This window comes from Zonotrichia leucophrys, chromosome 1A (genome assembly GCF_028769735.1).
Source record: "Zonotrichia leucophrys gambelii isolate GWCS_2022_RI chromosome 1A, RI_Zleu_2.0, whole genome shotgun sequence".
In the NCBI taxonomy this organism is placed as follows: Eukaryota; Metazoa; Chordata; class Aves; order Passeriformes; family Passerellidae; genus Zonotrichia; species Zonotrichia leucophrys.
In genome coordinates this window covers 2,555,891-2,577,442 of record NC_088170.1, presented here as the reverse complement: position 1 = coordinate 2,577,442, position 21,552 = coordinate 2,555,891, and the positions used below count along the sequence as shown (strand labels likewise).

General features: G+C 38.2%; 1 protein-coding gene across 7 annotated transcripts in view; it reads left to right on the top strand.

Annotated features, from left to right (window-relative positions):
- The window catches only part of PIK3C2G (phosphatidylinositol-4-phosphate 3-kinase catalytic subunit type 2 gamma), a 333,216-nt gene that overhangs the window by 83,804 nt on the left and 227,860 nt on the right, over window positions 1-21,552 (top strand). For 4 of the 7 annotated variants that reach the window (XM_064735101.1, XM_064735056.1, XM_064735049.1 and 1 more), the window contains exon 1: window positions 5,615-5,752. The gene's annotated coding sequence lies outside the window, so the exon portion shown is untranslated. Of the gene's footprint in view, window positions 1-1,771; window positions 1,829-3,520; window positions 3,585-5,614; window positions 5,753-6,346; window positions 6,597-21,552 lie in introns of those variants that run through there. The other 3 variants (XM_064735079.1, XM_064735090.1, XM_064735069.1) reach the window with 3 other exon arrangements.

Here is a 21,552-nt window from a genome sequence, read left to right as displayed (position 1 = left end):
TATTGAGGATATGGCAGCTTGTTAAAAATCAAATGCTGTGGTACCAAGTGTTGTACTTGGAATGTGATTTGTCCAAAGTCTTATTTCATACCCTCAGCAAAGGGAAGAACAGAATCCAGGTCTCTGTTCTCATTATTGGAACTTAACTACATAAACACATCCCTTGCCTAAACAGCAGATACGATGACCAAATTAGGGTGTTGTACATGTTAAAGAATGTACTGCCTGGGACTATTTCTTGTAGTAAAACAAAAAAAGAAAAGTCAAGAAGACTGAGAATATTTTTTGTGTGTATTTGGTAAGCACATAACTTAGAGCATTAGAGAAATGAAGCTTAATTGAAGATTAAACAATGTGAACGTTTCTTTTCTGAAAGACTGTTTTTCTCCAGCCCTTCCTAGAACTAAGTGGAAGTGAGAAAATTTATAATGGGAGGAACTCCTGAATATCCATTTTTCTGTCAGTATTCTATTACTGCTTATATTACTACTCATTATTACTGCTGCATTTTCATTTTAAAATGAAAATTAATTTTTTTCTGTAATTTGCATTAAAAATTAAACACTGTATAGAGGAAGTTATTGATAATATCAGTAGAAATTTTTTAAAAATAAAAGAAATCTGTTTCTGTATTTGAATTTGCCAGAAAGCAATATCGCTTATTGAGATAACTCTAAGTGTTTGACATTTTTATGCCTCTTTTAGCATTGGAAAAAAAACATTAGTTACTTTCCAGATACGTTTAGCAAAGGATGATAAGACAGGGAATATTATCCTAAAATAATTAAACAGTCTTGTGATAGAGAAATGTTTATTTAAGATTTAAAAAACCCAGGCTCAAGTACCTGACTTGAATCAAGTAACAATTTAAAATTCCAAATTCTGTTTCTTACATCCCAGGTGATTGCAAAACTCTTCAGGGATGAAACCAGTTTTTATTCTCTGTCACAGATGTTATTTATACAAGAAATTAAAAACAAACAAACAACTCACCCAAAGAATCTCACAAAACAAAAACAGCTGTGGTAAAAAGTGCTGCAAGATACCATGACATTTCAGGGAAGATTAACCTTTGCCACCAAGTCACTTGGTACATTGGTTTTTTTCTTTTTTCCTTACCTAAATTTCCATCTGATTTGATAAAAATTATGACCAAAGAAAATTTCTGGTGGCTTGCTCATTTAGATGTTCACATGTAAAAAAGATAAATTAAAAAAAAAAAAAAAAAGAAAAAATAAAAAATAAAATAAAGGCTAAAACTACTGAGCTGTCAGAAAAATGACACTCACAAAAATACATAGTGAAAAAACTTACATAATTCCCATCAGTTGGGAAAAAAAAACCTGTGAACTTGCATTCTACAATCAATTACAACTTGACTTATTTTAGGAAAGAACAAAAAGATAGTGCTTCATTTAATTAATGTATTTTTTGTTTATTTAATCAGTTGGGAAAATATATGGGGGCTTTTAAATGAAGATGATTTTATATATTAGAAAATTAGTACAAACTGCATTTATATATTTTTTCTCATAGTATAGAAACAAGTGTACCATACACAAAAATTGTGGGAACTACAACTGATGGCTCTCCCCTAAGATACATGGAAGAAATAGGGGCCTGGAAACAGATGATACAAGCAAAATATTAGATGAGAAGCTTTCCCTGCCTGTGAAGTAGGAAAACCAGACCACAGTGAACTTTGAAATGGATTGAAGAGGCATTAAAATTTATTTAATTAAATAATTGAATTTAATTCATTAATTTGCAGTGCTGCAAATGACACCCTATTTCTGCTGTGGTGGCCAAGGCTTTCCAGTGATGTTTGGTGAGTCTGCTTGGTGATGAAAGTCCTGCTGAAAGTTCCTAAATGAGTCACGGGGAGATAAACCAGTGTTTGAATTTGTAGCATTTAATGGTTTAAAAATCATTCTGCAGTAAAATGCTGGCACAAACGTCCTTATCTCAGGTGAACACGTGAGATAAGCTGATTTGCAGGGGAAGCCAGGTCTTTCTGCACGGGGAGTGTTGAGCTTTAAAGTCTTGGCCCTTCAGGTTTAATGTCAGCTCTTTCAATACTCAGAAAAGGCTCAGGTTGCCTCCATAGGTTCAGAGATGAAGAAAAGCTCCAGCTGAGCATCTTCCCTGTCATTGTCAATTCTCCCCACTCTCCAAATCAGATCCTGTGCATTTTTTGATTGTAGATACAGTCTGAAAAATCTTTGAACAGTATCTATGAAGAAGAGGATATCTTTTTTCCTTGCTATAAATCCATTACTTGAATCACTATGGGGTGTGAGAAGGAGGGACACATTCTTTTTGAAGACTTCATGTTTTCTTACTTTATATTTAATGTATTATTTGGTGTTTGCCTGTGTTATGTGTTAAAATATTTATCTGAGTTACATGGCATCAACTCCAGTGACTGAGCAGAACTGCCCTTGGAAAACTGGCTCTTACTTGAGCTTTTAATAAGCCTCTGATACTAAAGCTATGATTTGGCTTAAAATTTTCTGGCCAGTTTTTCTAATTATTTTCTAAAATTAATAATATTTTTTCTAATTTTTTTCTAATATTTTCATTTAATGCTACTTAATATCTTCCTAAGTGCAGTTTCACCAGAATAAGGTGCTTATAGTCCAAGTGCTCAGGCATAGAGTTCTACTGCCGATAAAAATTAAAATAAGTAGATATTTTGGTTATTTTTTTGTATGTAGATAAAAATTGAGGTTCTGAGCGGGTTTTTATAATCCAAATTCCTACTAATAATTATATTGTTGATGTACTTTTTGAATTTTTCTCTGTTTGGGCAATGGAAATTGTTACAGTTGGGTGTGACCAGTGTTGTTTTCAGGTTCTCCCTAAGGGTTTTGTTTTGCTTGGTGCAGTAGATAATGCAAACACTTCAGGGCTAGAATTACTAATTTAGAGGTATTGCCATTAGAAATGAAACAATAGGCTTGGAATATTTTTCTTGGTCTCAAATCTAGTAGGAGCTGGTCTGACTCAAGTTTGTCTTGATTGTACCACACTAAAAATGTATCAGGCAAGGACCTATTTACAGTGTAGGAGATCTTATATCTTTCTGGCTTATAAACAAAAAGAGAAAAATACAACATATTCACAGAAAGCTTTTGGGTTTGGGTTGTATTTAGCTGGTTTTGTTTTGGTATTTTTGGTTTTTCTTGTTTTGTTTTCCTTGAGGGCAATGTGTAAATTTATTACTGACATTCTCTGGACTTTTTTTGGCTGTGAGAAGTTCCTGCAGACAGGCTCTTATGAGAAATTTATAAATTACTTTGTTTTCATGCACACTGTGAGGATAATGGTAGCAAAAAAAAGAAAAAAATGCAAGGTAGCTGTAGGATTCTGGAATTCAGGAATAGAAACAAACCCCAGGTATATAACACTGCAGAGCATATTGTGGAGGCACTAATGGGGATTGTGACTGTGAGGAAAAAATACCTCAGGGCTTAACATCTGAATCTGGAATTGTTTTACATGCTTTGTGTGCCCACAGCTGTTGACTGCTGCTGAAGAAAGCAGGAGGGAAAAGGAGAATAGAAACACCCGTTCATCAGCAGGTATTTTCATGTAAATACCCAGTTGCAGACAGTTCATTTCAGAATTAGTTCATTGGAATTTTAATTAGCTGAGGTTCTATATGAAGCTTTAATTAGTGTATAGAAAATGTAGCTGCTCAGAACTCGCTTATGTAGTGCTGACAACTCAGTGTGTGGGGTGGGAAGAATCTCTGTCTCCAGTGGAGCTGAACAATTTGGAAAAGATGCACTGAAAGCCAGGAACCAAGCAGACTCTTACTGCATGGGTTTGCAAAAGCAGGCAAACCAAACAGGGAAAAAACATCCATTTTAGCATGTTCTGCTGGGGACAGCTCTTTGTGGTAAAAATGCTGCAGTGAAGGTAATGAATTTTGGATTTGAAACCTTCACACTGCTGGATTTTGTCTTTGCTTGTCTTTTTGTTCCGTTTCCCTTTGGAGGCCTGCTGGTGGCTCAGAATCAATTGTTGCCCAAAGGGCAATGAAATAGGAGAATTTTAATGGTCCTGCAACTTGATGATTTGCATTACAGTGTTGCTGCTCCATTTAAAGGGCTCAAATCTTCTCAGTCTAAAAATCCTGAATTTGGTAAGCCAAGATTGCTTTGAGTGTGGACCCAACGCAATTTATAAAATGCATCCTTAGTCAGGGAGCTGTGCTTACCTTCTAGATATGGTTAAGGATCAGAGAATTTCCACTTTATTACAAACCTGATCTGCAGATTCCATCAGAGATAGAACAGGTTTTGTTTTCTATCATATCCTTGGCTTGATTTATTAAAAAAAAAAAAATCATAAACCCTTCTGTTTGTTGAACTGAAAACAAATGGATGTAGGTCTCCAGTGAGCTGAGCTGGGTCAATGGGGATATTTTCTGCCTGTCTGAATCATAGTGAGATTTTTTTATGTTCACTTTGTGTGTCATAAGACTATCGTTTATAAGATAAGAGCCTCATCCTGTTCCTGCTGAAGTCAATGGGTGTTTTTGCAATTGCTTTTCAACAGCAGTAGGATTGATGACTGGAACTGAGCAGCTGCTGAAAGGTTAGTTTTAAAGCAGAATTGTGGTCAGAAAAGCAAAGTGACCCTGTCAAGCTGACATGCTGAGAGCACTACATTTATTTTTTTCTCCGTGACATCCAGACCAAATCTGCTCAGTTTACAAGTCAAACATTTTTTATTGACTTCCAGAAGTGCAAAGTCAGCCTCAGCCTGGAGAATCAAAGCTGTTACTTCTGCTTCATTCTGCAGAAGGTTGATCATTTAGAGCTTGGCTGACATGGCACTGATGCTTGGCTGAATCCAGCCTGTCCTAGCTCTGGAGGGTGAAAGCTGCTACAGGAAAAATGAATTTGTTCGGACAGCAAACAGACATGGCTTGCAGAGATAAGGAGATATATTGGGGAAGTAAATATTTTTATATCTTGCTTCTAGTTGTACCTACACTTTAATCCTTAACCTCATGCCATGATAAGGACTTAATGTTTTCACATTGTTCTAGTCTGGGGCCACAGCCTAAAGTGTCTTCATTGAAAAATATGTTTTCCAGAAGTGCTTGCTTTTTATGATGAAGCTCATTTCAAGGTCAGTTTAAAACTTCAGAAGCCAAATCTGAAAGAGGTGACTCCTTCCAGATCATGCAATTCCTTGTTTACACTGAAGGGTTCAGCAAGAACAGGAATATGGGTTGGAGAGGTAATTCTAATTCAGTTTATTATTTAAGAGATTTTAACATGATATAATTGCAGGTGCAGCTTCATCAGCTGCTGGCTTGTCATATTTGTGCTTTAATGTGAGTCTGACCTCAGAATCCTAATGTGGCTTGCTGATTCCTGTCATCTTTATACCACGCATTCCATGTTGGAAATGACTCTTCTGTAAGTGTGAGCACGCACTGCAAAAAAAATTTTAGGCACAGAGTCAGTGGTGATTGGGGTGGGGCTGTGCCCCATCATCCCCAAATGGCCCCAGCTGTGCCCACAGGTGAGCAGCATTGAAGGGAATGGCACAAAGGGCACACAGGTGCAGGGCATCAGCAGCAGGGCACAAAAGCCTGGCCTGGGGGACAGGGAGGGCAGATGCTGCAGCCTGCTGGATGGAAAGGTGCTACTGTGTGTGGGGAGATGCCTGAAGCCTTCTGGAGTGGAATGGTGTTACTCCTATGTGCACACAACTGAAGCTTTCTGAAGAGGTAAGGTTGTTTTTTTTCATTCTGAAGAACTATGGTGTTACTGGATTTAGGGTGAAGCTTTCTGAAGTTGGAATGATGTTACTCTGTGTGGGCAGGTGCCTGAAGCCTTCTGATGAGGTTTGGTGTTCCTGGGTTTGGGGTGAAGCCTTCTGAAGTGGAATGGTATTACTCTGTGTGGGTTGAAGCTTTCTGAAATTGTATGGTGATATTCTGTGTGTTGTGGATATCTCAGTTGTGACACTACATCCCTTAAACTCAAATTAACTCCTGCTACAAAACCTCATCAAGTTTTTACTGCTGGAGATTTTTCTCATGCCTTCTCCACGTTTGGGGGTTTTTATTCCTCGAATTCAATGAAAGGTGACTAAAATCTTGCTGTTTGCTTTCATCTCCAGAGTTCTTCCTTTCTTCTGTTGCTTGCTGAACTGATTAGTGAGGTTGTTAAACTGCAGGTGAGACTTGTTTTTTTGAAAGGAGACTCTGGCTAGATAGGGGAGGAGCTCCTTGTTGATCTCCTTCTTCATCCTTGGTCACTGATAAGCTTTGGAAGGGCAGGGGAGGATTGTTCCTCCCCAGGGAATGATTGAGCAGGCACAGGTGAGGAGAGTTTTAGTGAGGTGCTGGAGAGCACAAAGAGTGGGACAGAGGGTGAGAGAGGCAGGTAGAAGGCTGGAGAATAAGAAGTTGAAGAGGAGTAGAAAACTTCTGTGTGAAGTAGCTGCTGCACTGTCTTGGAGATGGTAGAAATTGTGAAGATTTGAAAGTTTGTTCCAGCCAGCACTTCTGCCTGATAAAGGATTATGGAACAATTTCAGCCTTCAGGAGCACCCCTCTGTGGTTGCAGGTTGGTTTCAAACATTTCTGTTCAATGCCTTGCCCAGCAAGTTCAAAATTACTCTTTTTTACAGTTTTTTTTCTTTGCCTTTTAGTTTTCCTAATATTCTTTAAATGCCAATGTCAGGAATTTTAAGTGTTTGGTACCTAAGTGCTTGCTTTAAAAAAAAGCTAACTGATTTGCTCTTTTTAAATTATGTAAGATGTGATCATCATTCATGTGGATCCAGCTTTCTTTTTGTCTTGAATTGCACAGCTTCTTCAGGAACTGTGATCTCTTTCCAGTTATGCAAAAGAAAGAGTGGAAACGTAAAGTAAAACTGAACTGTGTGTATGCCTAAAGATCAATGTGTTGTGTCCAAAAAACATGAATATTTTGCTGTGTGCGTGGCTCAGATTTCTTGGTGCAAGCAAGTAAACTTTTTTTCTAGAAATGTCCAGGTCTTAAAAAAAAACAAAACCAAAAACAACTCCAGCAGGGGAAAACACAATCCTTTCCCATCCCCCTTTTGGGAAAACAAACAGCTCAACCCACTGGAATGTATGGAAGTGCTCAAGTTAATGACACACAAACCTTAGCTCTGCCTCTATGCCTTTGCAGTAGTAGAAAATCCAATTATTGCTCTTTTTGCCCAAAAAACCCCCCATAATCTTTCAGAAAACAGCTCTTGATTTAGGGGCAGCAGAATTTACTCTAACTTGTTTTCACCTCCAGCGGCCGATTTTGGGAGCAGCAGCATTAGCCTGTCCCCGTTGAATGGGGTGAGTGTTGAAGCAGGTTTGCTGATCCTTTTTCACCCTGCAAACCCCTGAGATGGGACAGGATCCTGTGGGACCCCCGTGCCTGATGCGCTCCAGCTGTGGAGCCACATCTGGGGCTCGCTGAAAAGTCCCTTTCTCCACCTCCTCCCCTTGCTCAGCCCTGCCCTGGCATCGGGAACCTGCCGAGCCTTTCCTAAAGGGGCTGTGCTGCCTCCTGCTCCTCTAAACAAAGCCCTGGCTAAAGGTCAGCCCATTCCACCCTGGCTGGGCTCTGTCAAAGTGTTTGTCTGGTTTGCTGAAGTAGGAAGATCTAAAAAGTCTTTTAATAAAACACTTTTTTGTTGTTGATTTTTTATTTTTTTTTAATTGTGATTCTTCTGGGCACAATCTTGCTGTTCAAAGTTCTTTAAAAAAGTTTATATCTCTTAAAAATTAAGAAATATATAACGACTATTCTATAAATAAATATTAAATTAATATTATTTAAATAACTAATATTTAATATAAATTCTATATTATTTATTAAATATAATTTTATAATTGCAAATATTTATTATTAAATATGAATTTTATATTTTCTCTCTCTAAATAATATTGAGAGAGAGAACTTTTTTTTTTTAATTTAAGAGTACTGTTGTTTTTAAATAGTACTGTTAGAATACCCTGGGAGCACTAGTTCAAATGTGGTGTGGAAGTAAAGGATATTCAGTTTAAATCATAGAATTGGTTCAGCTGGAAAGGACTTTTAAAGATCTTTTAGTCCAGCCCTGCTGCAATGAACAGGGGAATCTTTTACTAGATCAGATTGCTCAGAATCTTCTCCAATCTGCCCTTGAGTGTTTCCAGGGATGGGCAATTTACTGCCTTTCTGGGCCGCCTGTTCCAGTGTTTCTGCACCCTCATTGTAAAACATTTATTCCTTGAATTAAGTTCAAATTTACCCCCTTCTAATTTAGAACCACCCCTTGTCCTACTGAAAAATCTGTCTCCATCTTTCTTACTAACCCTCTTTAAATATTGGAAGGTTGCAATAAGGCATAAATTGTGTCATAATCTGTAAATATATTTCAAGTATTCTCTGTGAGTTATCCAGGAATATTAATATTGTGTTTATTTTTTTAAGTGTTGTTTAGCATATTCCTTAGTTACCAATGGACTACAAAGTATTTTATCATCTTGTTGTGATACTAACCCACCATCCTGCTTCTCTCCAACATGCTAGAAAAATCTTTTGCCTTCTCTCCTTCATTAAAATTATTTTTACATAGGAATTTCCCTGTAGCTAGGGATTCTTCTAGTTGCTCATAAATTCTGCATTTGCCAGCCAAGTTATAGCAGCATAAACTTAGTTATTAAGGGGTCTGCAATCTGTGGCTCCTACTCAGGTTCTTGGTTAGTCTTAGACAATTAATTTAGAGTCAAGGTGCTGCAGATCTGGGGGTTTACATATTTGTATGGATTTTTGTTTGCTTCAGCTTCCTTCAGTGTTGTTTAAAGAATAATTTTTCTGCTGTTTTCCTTAAAAACAGACAACCAAATATTGTTATGGGAGAATGAGAAACCCAGCTTAAACCACTACTGAGGCACTGTCACAGACCACTTTGATAAGAAATTCTTTTATTTACAAATGCATTCTTGAGAAATGAAACTTGACTTTGGAGTTATTAAAAGTAGGGGAGGAGGCTCCCTTATCTGCACATATTGCATTGAAATGTGCATTTTGTGTTCATGCTACTGCTCCTTAGAAGTGCATTTTATGTGAAGTTACTCATTCCCTTAGGTGTGCACTTTACAGTCTTGGGAGACTCCTGTGGATGACAGAACTCAAAATACCCACCAAATATCTAATTTAGAGTAACAATACCTTACTATCAAGAAGTATTTAAAAAAACATCTGCCCAGCAAGCAGTCTGTTCTCTCTTAAACTTTAGCAACAAAATGTTTTGCCCTTCAGTGTGTTCGGTTCCTGTTTTTGAAGAAAGGCTGCAAACTGAGACCCTCTTCTGTTTACAGCTGGCATTTTTCCCTGCAATTAACAAAATTGCTCCTGCCTCCTTTTAAATACAACTTGGCCACCTCCTCTGTATTGTTCTTTCGTGAAGAGTATTCTTGACTTCATTGACATTCAATAATGTTGAGGTATGCTGCTAATTATTCCCAGCATGAATGCCTGCTTATAATTGCAATTTATCATGAATGCATAAGACTGGTTAATGATTTTTTAAAAATATTTTACTATTTTTTCCCTCAAGTCTTGAGACTTTTATTGTTTCTAAAGCTGCTGAATAAACCTGCTGGCTTGAAAATAATAGTTAATGCATACCACCTACTGGTAATAATTACATCAAAGCTTTTTGCCCCTTCTAGTGTGCTAATGCTGCAGAGCTTTAGGAATTCTTTCCAGCCAAAGAGCTGAATTTTTCTTGAGTGCATCAAGGAGACTTCTAGCAGAAGATGAGTGACTTTGCTGTGTACTAAACAGATGTGTGTATTACTCCTGGGAAATTCCTAGACATAGCAAGCACATTTTCAGATAGATATTGTTCATACACAACCAACTTCCTAACGTGGTGTAGGCAAGAGCCCTGAAATGGTTTTGAGCAAAAAGGAGATGGAAAAGTTGATTTCTCTGAATCTAATGGTGGCAATTTATTGATGTGGTAGATAAATGCCTGGCTAGGGGATTTCTCATGGCTCAGAATAGGCCTCTGCTGGATGTGCTTGGGTTTGAGCTCTTTCCTGGAGCAGTTATCTCAAACTTGCTTTTGGCTCCAGTTTGGTGGGTAGTAGTAGTTTTCTCTGTAGTTCTATGCTTGGAATGGATTGCTTTTGAGGCTGGGAGTCATCATTTCTGCCTTGGAAGGAACTCTGTTGTATAGTGGCAGAGTATTGAATTTTCTTCCTCCATTTCCCCATGTTTCTGGGTAGAGAATGTGTCCTGAATGGAAGAGGCAACTAATACAATAATATATATTCTTTTAATAAAAATTAGCTTTGTGTATTTTAAACTGTAGACACCAAAACAAAATTCCTTGTCTATTCATGGTAATTATTACAATGCTCATGGACTTTGAAGTGAAGTAGATCTTTCAAAGACTAACCAAAGTGTCATTCTGGACATTATTACAAAGAGCAGCCTCTCTATGCTCACTTCTGGATGAGGAAAAAGCCAAAAAAGAAAGTATTGGGGTAGGACTTGATTCATCACTAAACCCCCAAGTAATCCTATTGTAGTTTTTGGGCTTGCTACTAACTACTGGGTTCTTGCTGCTGCCAATTGAATTTGTGGCACAGGCTTTCAAAGAGCTTTAATTCCCATTATATTGTCTGTACTTGATACTGTGTGTGAAGATTCACTGAAATGTGCAAAGCAGCAGGGCATATAAAAAAGGGAGATGATGGCATGAACTCAGAGTGACCAGACAGATTCAGAAAACAATTATGAGAAGGAAAGTTGTGTTGTTTCTGCCCTGGGACTTCTTATCTGGACTGTGACCTTGAAAGTGGCATTTGGTGCTGCCTGCCTGTGAAAAGCAGCTCCGTTCCCCTCTGCATTTCTCAGAAAAAGGAGGGGAGGGATTTGCTTCACCCCATGAAGTTTAAGCACATGTCTCTGATTACTTTAGTGTGGAAATTTTCTCCATTTTTTTTAGCTCTACATTAAAGTATTTTATCTTGGGTTCCTTTGGTGGAGAGAGGTTTTTGGAGGATGTCGTGAAAGTATTTATTATCTGAAGCAATGTAAAATGCTGAGAAGTAATTCCTGCCTAAAGAACCAACAGTTATCTTGTTCAGTGCAGATTTGAGTCACTTAAAATAGGTGGAAATGACATAATTTTGTTCTTGAGTGAAACAGCTTTGAGATTGCAAGCGGTGTGAGTTGCGAGTCTTTTCTTTTTCTGGGTTTGGGTTTTTTTTTTTTGGTTTGGTGTTTTTTGTGTGGTGGTTTTTGGGGTTTTTTTTTGTTTGGTGTTGGTTGGTTTTTTGGGGTTTTGTTTGTTTGTTTTTGCTGATGAGCTGAGCATGGTGAACTGCTGTTCCAACCAGCTAATCCTGCCCATGTCATGGACCAAATGTGTTCCTGGATGACCCTGATGCAAAAGTCATGCCAAAATTGCCTTTTCCCCCCTCTTTTCCTTCCTATTCCAGCTGCAATTAGATGGATGAGGAAAAATGACAGATTAAGTGATTTATTTAGGGGCATGAACGGTCAAAATTTTTAAGTGGATTTATTATCGTCTTAGAAAAACCAAAACATTGAACACGTACTATTTTTAGACAGGTCTGTCTATTTTAATCTGGTTCTGATTTTGTTTTTATTTTAAGAAAAGAGGGCCTGTGTTTTCTCAGAAATTCTATTTATGTTGGTATATATCTGGTATCTGTAGAGGCCACATGTAGAGAAATACAGCAGCTAGTGCTGGCTGTATTCATGTAAATCCTATAGCAGTTTGGTAAGGAATAATGCTTAGGTAAAAATTGAGTTAAAAGTCAAGCATCTTGAACTCAATGTTTTAAGGGACCAAAATAATTCCCAATTTTTGTTTGCAATAAAAGATTCAGTAAGATGTCAGGTCACTGAAGCTCGGCTTGATTAGGAAAAAATGCTTACTAATTTTAAAACAAACAAAGCCAGAAGAGAACAAAATAATATAGTGCATTCCTATTGCCACTTCAAGTGACCAGTGTAATGCAGAAAGTTGGTTCAACTACAAATTCCTGGCTTAGGCAAGGGCTTGATGAGATGGAGGGAGGACAGCCTTGGCCTGTGGTTGCCATCATCTGCTCTTCCCACAGGCCGTGGGAAATATTGCTGGTTTATCTCCAGCAGGAATTCTGTGGCCTGCTCATATATCTATTCCATTCAACAGCTTTCTATTCCGTTATAAAACATTTTACATGGTTTAACTTCACCAAACTTCATTTTTTGTACTTTAAAAAGAAAAAAGTGCATTATCTATTTTTTCCATCAAAAAATGCACTCAAGAAAAAGGAAAAACCTTTTGCTGCTTCTGGTGTCCTGCTGTTACTCCCCAGTGTTAATGTCTGACTTAAAGATTAATTAAAATAAATATCAAGTGCTACTGAAATAATTAATAAATTATACAATTTACATTCGATTGTAAGTGGAAGAATGTCTTTCACTTCCCTTTAAAAAATCAGCATGGTTCCAGCAAGGAAGGAAGCATGTTAATTACAATGCCTCCATGAGATTTTACAATTCATGGCTCAGAGTTGATCAGAAGATGCAAAAGAGGCAAAAAAAGTATTTTAATGTTTGATACTTCTGTTCTTTTCTAATCCCAAAGGTTGCTATTAAAATACATAAGAAAATCTGTTGTGCCTTTCCAGCAGTTTGATATTTCCTGAATTTTTGTATTTAGAAGAGTTGGAGACATTTAGCATTGTTGCTGGTTCCGTGCAACTTTTGACATTGCAGGAACAATGGAGTTTCTCTTAACTTATATGAAATCAGAATTAGCTTCTTTAGCTTTTTACAGAACATCCAAAAGTTTCATAGCTTTTTTTTTTTAACATACATATCATGACCAGCATTTATACACAGTTTCCTGGCACACAATGATCAGAACAAAAGATTGAAGCAGCAGGTATAATGTGTCTACACCAGACACTTTGGCTGTGCCTTAGTTTATAAAATAATTTGAAGATGCCAATGCATCTTTGAATGCGTTTGTTAATTTGGAAAGTAATAGCATCTGTTAATAGAACAGTGGCAAGAGGAAGAAGAGACAAGTATCTCCTACAGGGCTGGCTATAAGTTACTACTGGCACAAATCATAAAATCATCTTAGATATACAATAACGAAACCAGTGCAGGGTCAGGTTGAACAGATTTTGGAAGGAGGGAACTATAATTCAGATTTGTAGGAAGTTGAATGGAAGGAAAACTCTTTCTGAAGTGGAGGCCTTTGCTGTTTCCAGACAAACTTAAATCCCTCTTTGATAACATGGCATAGATATTAAAATGTTTGCGCTTAGTGTTTTTAGGTTGTTTTTTGGTTTTTGTTTTTTTTTTTCATTTTTCCTCTTTCTCATCTGAAACTGTGAAGAACGTACTCAAAAAACCAAAAAGGCAAATACCTGGAAAACACAAACCAAAATGGGCAGCATGCAAAAGCTTTATAAGCACTGAAGACAGAGTTTTGTAAATGGAGATTTGTGGCCAGTAGAAGTTGTGCTGCCTCTTCTGCCTGTTAGAGGAGCCTGAAGAGAAGATTTTAGATTTTTAGCTCCTAGCTGGAAGTGTGAGGGGTGACCCAGTGTCCTGTGCTGTTACCTAGCTTGCCTAATCCATTTTGGGGTACAAATCCATGTTGTTAACTCAGTCCCATCTGGCAGGGTTTATCCCAGGATTATTGCCCTCGTAGCTCCATGGAAAGCTTTTCCTGGGAGGTGTTTCCTTGTCACTGTGAACTGAGCTGGGAAATTCATGTCTGCCCAGGACTCCCAGGCCTCTCCCTTAAATCTTGTTCTGTCCCATTCCCTGTGGTGTAATTTAATGCTGCAGAGCAGTAGGAGACACCTGAAAATAGCTGTGTTTGTGGTGCAGGCGTTTAACAAATTATCTCAGCAAATCCGAGCAATTACCTGAGTGCAGTGAAGAATGTGCCTGCTAATTGCGATGGTCATTAGTCACTTACTGCCTGAATCCTCAACTCTTGTAGCTATTGTTGTGCTACTTAATTTCAGACTTAGAAGTACTCAATTTATTTTCTGTACATGCTTTAAGCATGTCTATTTCATTACAAGCACTTTGATTTTAGCTGCAAAGCTCTTCTTGGGGGCAGAAAAGTTTGTCTCTCTTTTCTATATAACAAACTAACATCTTGATTTTATTTTGGAAAAATCAATCAGAAATGTATCTGACAAAAAGGGACTGTGCAGTGGGGATATGGCATTCAGGCTTAGGAAAAACTCTTGGGAAAGGATTTTTTGTTGTTTTGTTTTGCTTGTTTCCAATTTGGATTAACAATTTTTTTTTTTTTTTTTCCCCTGGGGGGAAAAATGGGGAGCACAACAAAAAGAATAGCTGTTTAATTTGATAATGCTGATAACTATTGGGTTTTGACCTGAAGGCTCATTAACCTTTGTCCCAAAAAGCTTATCTAAATAATTCAGCGTTTATATTGGGAGTGGGAGAGCAGAGGATGTGGATTTCTGAGCTCTCTTGGAACATCACTGGCTCTGCATTTAGAACAGACTTGACCTTTCTCAGGCTCAGGTCCTGGGCTCAGTGTTCACCAGACTTTCTCAATGACTTTTTGTTCTTAAGGAGGGGGGAAGTCCACACTTGTCTGGCTGGAGAATGTTTTTAATGCAGGTTTTGGTTTGCAAAATTAATGCCTTCAGAGCACAGGATGTTTGAGGGAATGCCATGGAAAGAGAATGTTCTGCTCCATAGTGAATTCTGTGGCCCTTGTGCTGTTTCTTGAGTCACTTGGGGAAGATTGATGATGTTCGTGCATATGAGACTTCTTGGAAGTTATTTAAATGTATTTCACTGCACTCTTGCACTGTGAAAAAGAATAGCAAGATCAAATGAGGGGAATTACTTCTCTTCTGTCCATTTATAGTTCTGAGCATCTGTCTTTGCAGCAGCAGGGCTGAACACTTTTATTCCATTTCCTGAGGAGTGGACATATCCACAGTGACTTCCCTTAAATAAATCTATATATGTGTGATACTTAGAACATGCAGTTAAGAGGTTTTACTATAGAATTTAATACTTTTTATACTCTGTTATATAAACATTTTATATTTATTAAATGAGATAGGAGAGATTAGTTAGTTAAAGCGTATTTGTGCATATGAATTTCTCTGATGAAAACTTATAAAGATTTTTGAGCAGCTGAGATCATCACAAGTTTGGAAAAGGAAGTTTGTGTCAGGAAAAAATACCAACTTTGTTCAACTCCTCTGAACAGTGGCTAAACAAAAGTCAGGGATCAGTTATGCAAGGGAGAGGTCCTTGAGTCTGATTTCAGTTTTTTGCACAGTTCTTGGGGAAGTTTAGGAACTATGAGAGTACCAAAAGCATAAATTCTTAGTTCATCTCTATAAATTTCATATAAATGTTTACAAGATCTCTATGGAAGAAAATGAGTATCACAAAACTGATAATCTAAAGAAATAAATTAGAGAAAATTAGCTGTCATGGTAGTATTGGACAAATCTGAACTTCAAAACAAATTGCAAGAAGTTTTTCTAAGAAATTAAACTACTAAAAAGCTAAATATTTTAAAAAGATAGGTGGTTCAAGTTGTTTCAAGATTTTCTAGACTGGTTCTTGTGAGAATCTTCTGTGATGCTAATTGGATGTACAGTAAATTTAAATTTTAAACTCCTTCTGACCACTCGCAAAGAAGTGCTGAATTGAGCCCTCACTGCAAGTGAGCATCAAGCTGACCACAGCACAGTTGAAAATGAATGAAATAACCAATCCTGAATAGCCTGAACTTGAAGAGGGAAAAGTGTTCTGTGTCTGAATCAGGAAGGGTTCACTGTGTATTCCACTCTAAAGCTGAACCAGCACTTTTGAGAAATATCAGTTGATTACATCTTTTTAAATGCTTCATTTTGTGGTAATTTCTAGACTGAAATACTCTAAGGCCTTTATAAAAATGCTGCACACTTGAATATTTCAGGTAGATGTGTGTGAACTGGAAGAAAAAAATCCAGTGCAAGTGTTAGGTGGGAGATTGATCTTGCCTGAATTCATGTTGTGCTTTGTGTTTTCCTGTGCTGGGGGCAGAGATTGGATGCTCTCTGTGTTCAGTGAACACAGGGCTGTGTTTACATTTGCAGGTCAGGATTCCAATCCCAAACTGTCTGCTTCTTTCACTTGACTGAAGGAAGTCTAGACAAGCAGATCAGAGCAGGGTGCAGTTGTCTGAAGCTGGCTCAGCAGAGTTGATTTTTTTGTGCCTAACTCGAGATATCTGAAAGAAAGGTCTCCAAAATAGCTATTTTGTGGTAAATGTTTCCTTGAAACAGTTTGCCGTGCTTGTCATAAGGATTCATAGAGATTAGTACTATCAGATCAGTACAACAGAAATACGAACTTCTTTCCTGGACTAAACCTCAAAGCACCTCAAATATTTGTATTTGCTTTAAGAATGCTGATCAATTTGTTGTTTGGTTTTATTTTTTAAATCTGTTTGAAGTTAAAGCTGTGCAATTTCACAAAATAAAGGACAGCTTTCCTTGCCCCGATGTTTTTTTCCCAAGCAGAGGAACTCAGCAGACAACTCCAATGTTGTGGCTGTGAATGGGTTTGTTAAACAAGCAGAGGAGCTGTTTGTAGTGTGAGGCTTTGGGAGCTGAGCTTACAGCAAGAAATACAAAGTTTAGGAGAGCCTAAACTTAGGTAGGCTGGGACTGAGCTGAGCTTTCTGCCATGAGAGGATGCTCACAAGTGCCAGAACCCAGGACATTCCTCTGGCTGCCTTGGAGGACTCCAGACCCTGCCAGGGGCTCAGAGACCTTGGCACGGAGTCACAAATACCTGTGCCTTGGATTTAGCCCATGGAAACAATTACCAACTTTATGTGAGGAGTTACAAGCCACAAGGGTTTGAGTAGAATGATAACGAATTTATCACAGGGTGAAAAAGTAGAATTTTGGGATTTAGAATGAGGGTTCAAGAGGCAAAATGGAGGAATCTGAGTGTGTCCTGTCCTTCTTCTCCTTCTTCTTGTCCTCCATCTTCTGCTGTGATGGTGGCACTTTTTGATTGGTTTAGAGTAGAGACAGACTGTCTAACATAGGAGATAGGTATTGGAAAATTATTGTAAATAAAGTACACATAGTTCTTAGTATAAAAAGCCAACACCACCCCAAGGGCAGGGACTGTACCACAACCCAGCCTGCTGGACAGATCTCAGCAGGGCAGAGAAAGAATGGAATAGATAAGAGAAAATAAACAACCTTGGAAAGCGGAGCTGAGGAATCCTGACTTCTTCCTCGAGCATGGGGCTGTGAATAAGAGGCTTTTAAAACCTTGGGAGCCATTTCAGCAACACAAACCCAACACTTAGGAGGAGCTCTCCCTGCAGAAATTACAAAACTGAGGAGCAGCCCTCCTCTGGCTGGGTGTTCCTGGCTGGTGTTTCCCCAGTAGTTGGTTTTCCATTCAGGATTGGCTTGGAGCACTTGTGCAATGCAAACAACATTATTTACAGGGTGCACAAGGAAGAGGGTGTGGTGGTGTGATTGCACATCTAAAACCACAAAACTGGGGTGTTGGAAGGCTGAGCATCCCTAATTCCTTGTGCAATCCTAGGGGCACAGAGAAGCTGCCTTTAATTACAACCCTGATTCTTACTAATGATGCTTTGAAATCCATAGATGAACGTGAATTATGGCAATGTAAATTAGTTATTATTTTGATTTGGCATGAGGCAGTTCTGAGAAGATGGGCGCCACTCAAATACTTCACTGAGAAGGAAGATTAATGGACTTTGTGTTTTGTTTTGTTTGTTTTTTGCTTTTTTCCTTGCAGAGCATCTTCCTGTCTTTTGCTAAATGAATTTTTACTGGGCACAAAAATACATATTTGGTCCAACAGTCTCTCTTATTGCGTGGAATGCTAAAACAAAAAATCACATCTTAGTTTTGTAGTTTAATTCCAAGAGAAATAATTCACACTAAAGAATTACAATCCTTTAATCCATGAAAATATTACTGGAAATCATAATAATTTACAGGAGAAGATCTTCCCACTGGAAACAATGATTTTTAGGTTTTGATGAGAGCAATTTTAAACCACACAGTGAATACTCTTCTCCAGTAGAGTAAACTGACAATGGCTTAACTTCACAAACTTCAGTCTCTCTTCTATTTTGCAAGTAAGAAGCTTGTTGCTACTGGAAAATTACAGTCTAATATACAGGGTTCTAATCTAATTTCCTGAAGGAGATTTAAATTTAGGTGCTAGTCCTTCAAAATACAGCAGTTTAACAGACTAATCAAAAAAGTGTGAATTGGCTCACCCAGCGAACACAGCAAATGGGGCTCACTTCACTTCTTGAAGCTGTGACAAAGGATCTGCTTGCACTCTGTGATGAATGTGACTGTGCTGAGCATCCTGCAGGAGCCAGTTGGGATAATCTGTGTGATTACAGATCATGTTCAAGCTGCATTTGAGAGGTTTGTCCTTTGAATTTGTCAGGCAGGATCCCTTTTGGCTCATCTGCTGACCGCTGTGGTAGCGGTCCTCATCAACTTTAGATGCCATGCATCTCTGACCTGCTCTTAACAGTGCTTTAAAGAAATGAGGGCAGCTTCTGGGACTCTAAATGAAGCTGAGACTCTTATTATATCTTTATTCTCAGTAATTTTGATGATGGTTTCCGAAAATGAATTTTTTACATTGTTTTGTTGCATAAGATGGCAGAATCTGATGACCTCTGCATTGTGGATAGAATTCTGTAATTTGTCAGCATAAGTAAAAAAAACCAATCAGACTCAGCAGTCTGCCAGAGTTGGTATTCATTGTATTCGTATGATCCTCTGTGAGGAAAACTGGTGGCTTTAAACCAAAGCTTTGGTGCAGGAACCTTGATGCCATGGCTGCTGATCTGCAGCTCAGGTCAAGGCTGGCATCAGATACTCTACACAAACAAGCTTGGATTTGATTGTGTGGTTATTTGTGTTTAGCCAGTGTATTTTATGAGATGCTCCAGCTTTTCCCTGGGTTGCCTGTTGGGAATAGTCCCAACCCTGCAGTGGAAGTCACAGATAAGAGATGGAGGTTTTTTACTGCCCATAGTTGTCCCCCTACATCAGCATATCGCCATAGTTTGGCTGTCAGGATTGTAAGACAAGAAAAAACTAATGGAAAGCTTCATCCTGAACAGAACAAATGGGTTATAAAACCATAAACGCATGCAAGATCATCACTGTGTTTATCTCTTTGTCTATAGTTGTCGTATTGCTGTGAAAAAACAACTGTATTTCATCTGCTTTCTAATACTTGAGGACTGTAGCTGGAGAGCTGCAGTCTCCCGCCAGGAAAACAGTTACCCCCGTGCTTTGATGTTTTCTGACACAAAACTATTGTGTCAAAATAGTATTTGCAGCATCTCTGAGACCAGTAAATCAGTTGGGATGTGGGTTGCCACTGGTGGATTTTCTATTTTGGGTATGAGATTTGTACCATGACCTGACAGGACATGTAGAGGCAGCACAAACATTTCTGGACAGCATCAGGTTCTGGAAGCTGGCCACGTGTGATCCTTAATGCTTTATGGCTTAATAGATGAGCAAACAATTCTTATTTCTCCTTGTTATTCTTGTTGTAGAATGTGTTATGGTGATTGTTTGCTAAAAGTGATTTAGTTATTAAACACCAGTGAAAGTTGTTTTGTTTCTTTAACTAATTTAGTTAAAGCTGTGTCCTGGCTGTCTCCACACAGTCACAAGGTTTCCTGTGGTATTTCTTTAATATGGTATAGTATCTCTTCAGTATGTAACTTAGTATAATTTATATTTATTTATATAGTAATTAGTGTAATATAACTTAGCTATATTAGTTAATATAAGTTAGTTTAATAAAGCAATTGTTCAGCTTTCTGATTCATAGAGAATCAGAAAAGCACATTATTCCCTAGCTGGGGGTGCATTACATCAATACCCCTCTCCCCCTGCCTTTTCCTTCATGTTTTCCAGAGTCTGCATGCATCAGCTCTGGCCCAGAGGTTTTCTGTCAGCTTTCCTGAACAGCAGAATTTGGGCTTGTTGATGATCAATGGCAATAATCACTACCTAGTCAAGAAGGTTTGAAAACCTGGTCCCTCCTGCAGGTGGAGCCTGCCTCTTACCCCTACCCAGCTAAACCATGGAAAATCCCCATTTAACCGTGTGCCTTCCTGTCCTGGCTTAGTGCTCTGTGCCCCAGGGATCCTGCAACTGCATCCCACTCCACAGCTCCCCACTCCTTTGTAAGTGCAGGTGCAGCAAAATGCTGCTTTAGTAGGAAGTTTGCTGGAAAGTTTCATGCTCCACTGGCACACTTCATCCAGAGGGGAGAGCACGTGTTTAGTTGCTGTATGTAGAAAATGTCTCTCTTCGTTGCCTCTTTCGCCTTTTTATTTTATTGAAACCAGCTGAAGTCTTTTAGAAGTCATTTGGATCCAAAACTCAGCTTCTGTTGGCTTCTATCTGCTTCTTTGACATGGTTTATACAGAGAGAGACAGGATATAAGCACAAGCCCTGAAGGAAGAAGGAACAAAACAAGAAGGTATTTGGCAGGGCTCTTAAATGTCCTTCTGTCTGTAGTAAACCAAACCAAATGAAAGTCATCAAGTGTTTCTGCTGTTCTAAACCATGAGTCAGAGCAGTCTGTGCATCTTTATAAAGGAAGGTATCCACAGAAGCAAGTACACTGAAGAACAACCCTTTTATAAAATACAGAGGGGGAAAGAAGAAGGTGGGGAGGGCAATGGAAACAAAAAATCAAACAATTCTTAGGGTTATTATATTTATTTTCTTGTAATAGTCTGTCTTTGGCAGCCAATAAGCAGTTGTTTATGGAAACTTGACATTTTATTCTTAAAAATTAGTTTGTTTGTAGTGGGAAAACTGATCTGAGAGAGTTCTTGGAAAATTGGCTTTGCTGCTCTACCATGGGCGAGTAGGGCTTGCTCTCCAAGAGCTCAGAGTTTAGTGTACTTTATTAGGACTAATCCCAGATTTTTAAAGGCCTACTAAAACAACTGGCATGGGAAGGAGTCAGGCCTGCAGTATTTCCCTAGCTTGTTTGACAGAAAATGTACTCTGGGTATGGAAGGGGCAGAGAAAGATAAGACAATGAGCTATAAAAAGATTTAAGTAGAAAAGGAAAGGGAGTTCAAGTAATAATAAATACTCAAGATACAGTTGTGAACTGTGAGCAAACATTAAACTTTTAAGCTTTTTAATATCTGCATTTTAAAATAAATGACATGTAAGTGTGGTGTTTTGTTTGAATATTTTACTTTGAATCCTTTCTGGGCTTTCAAAATGCATTAAATGAAAAGGTTTTCCAAGCCAGAAAAGTGTAAGTTTGTCTTTCCATAGCAAGAGGCTTAGCAAGGTGTAGGAGTAGACCAGGGACACAATGCTGGTACATCAGGACTAATATGTGCTTTTCACAATTTTGAAACCAAGATAAATGTTGATGTTTCTGCAGGCAAATGATCTT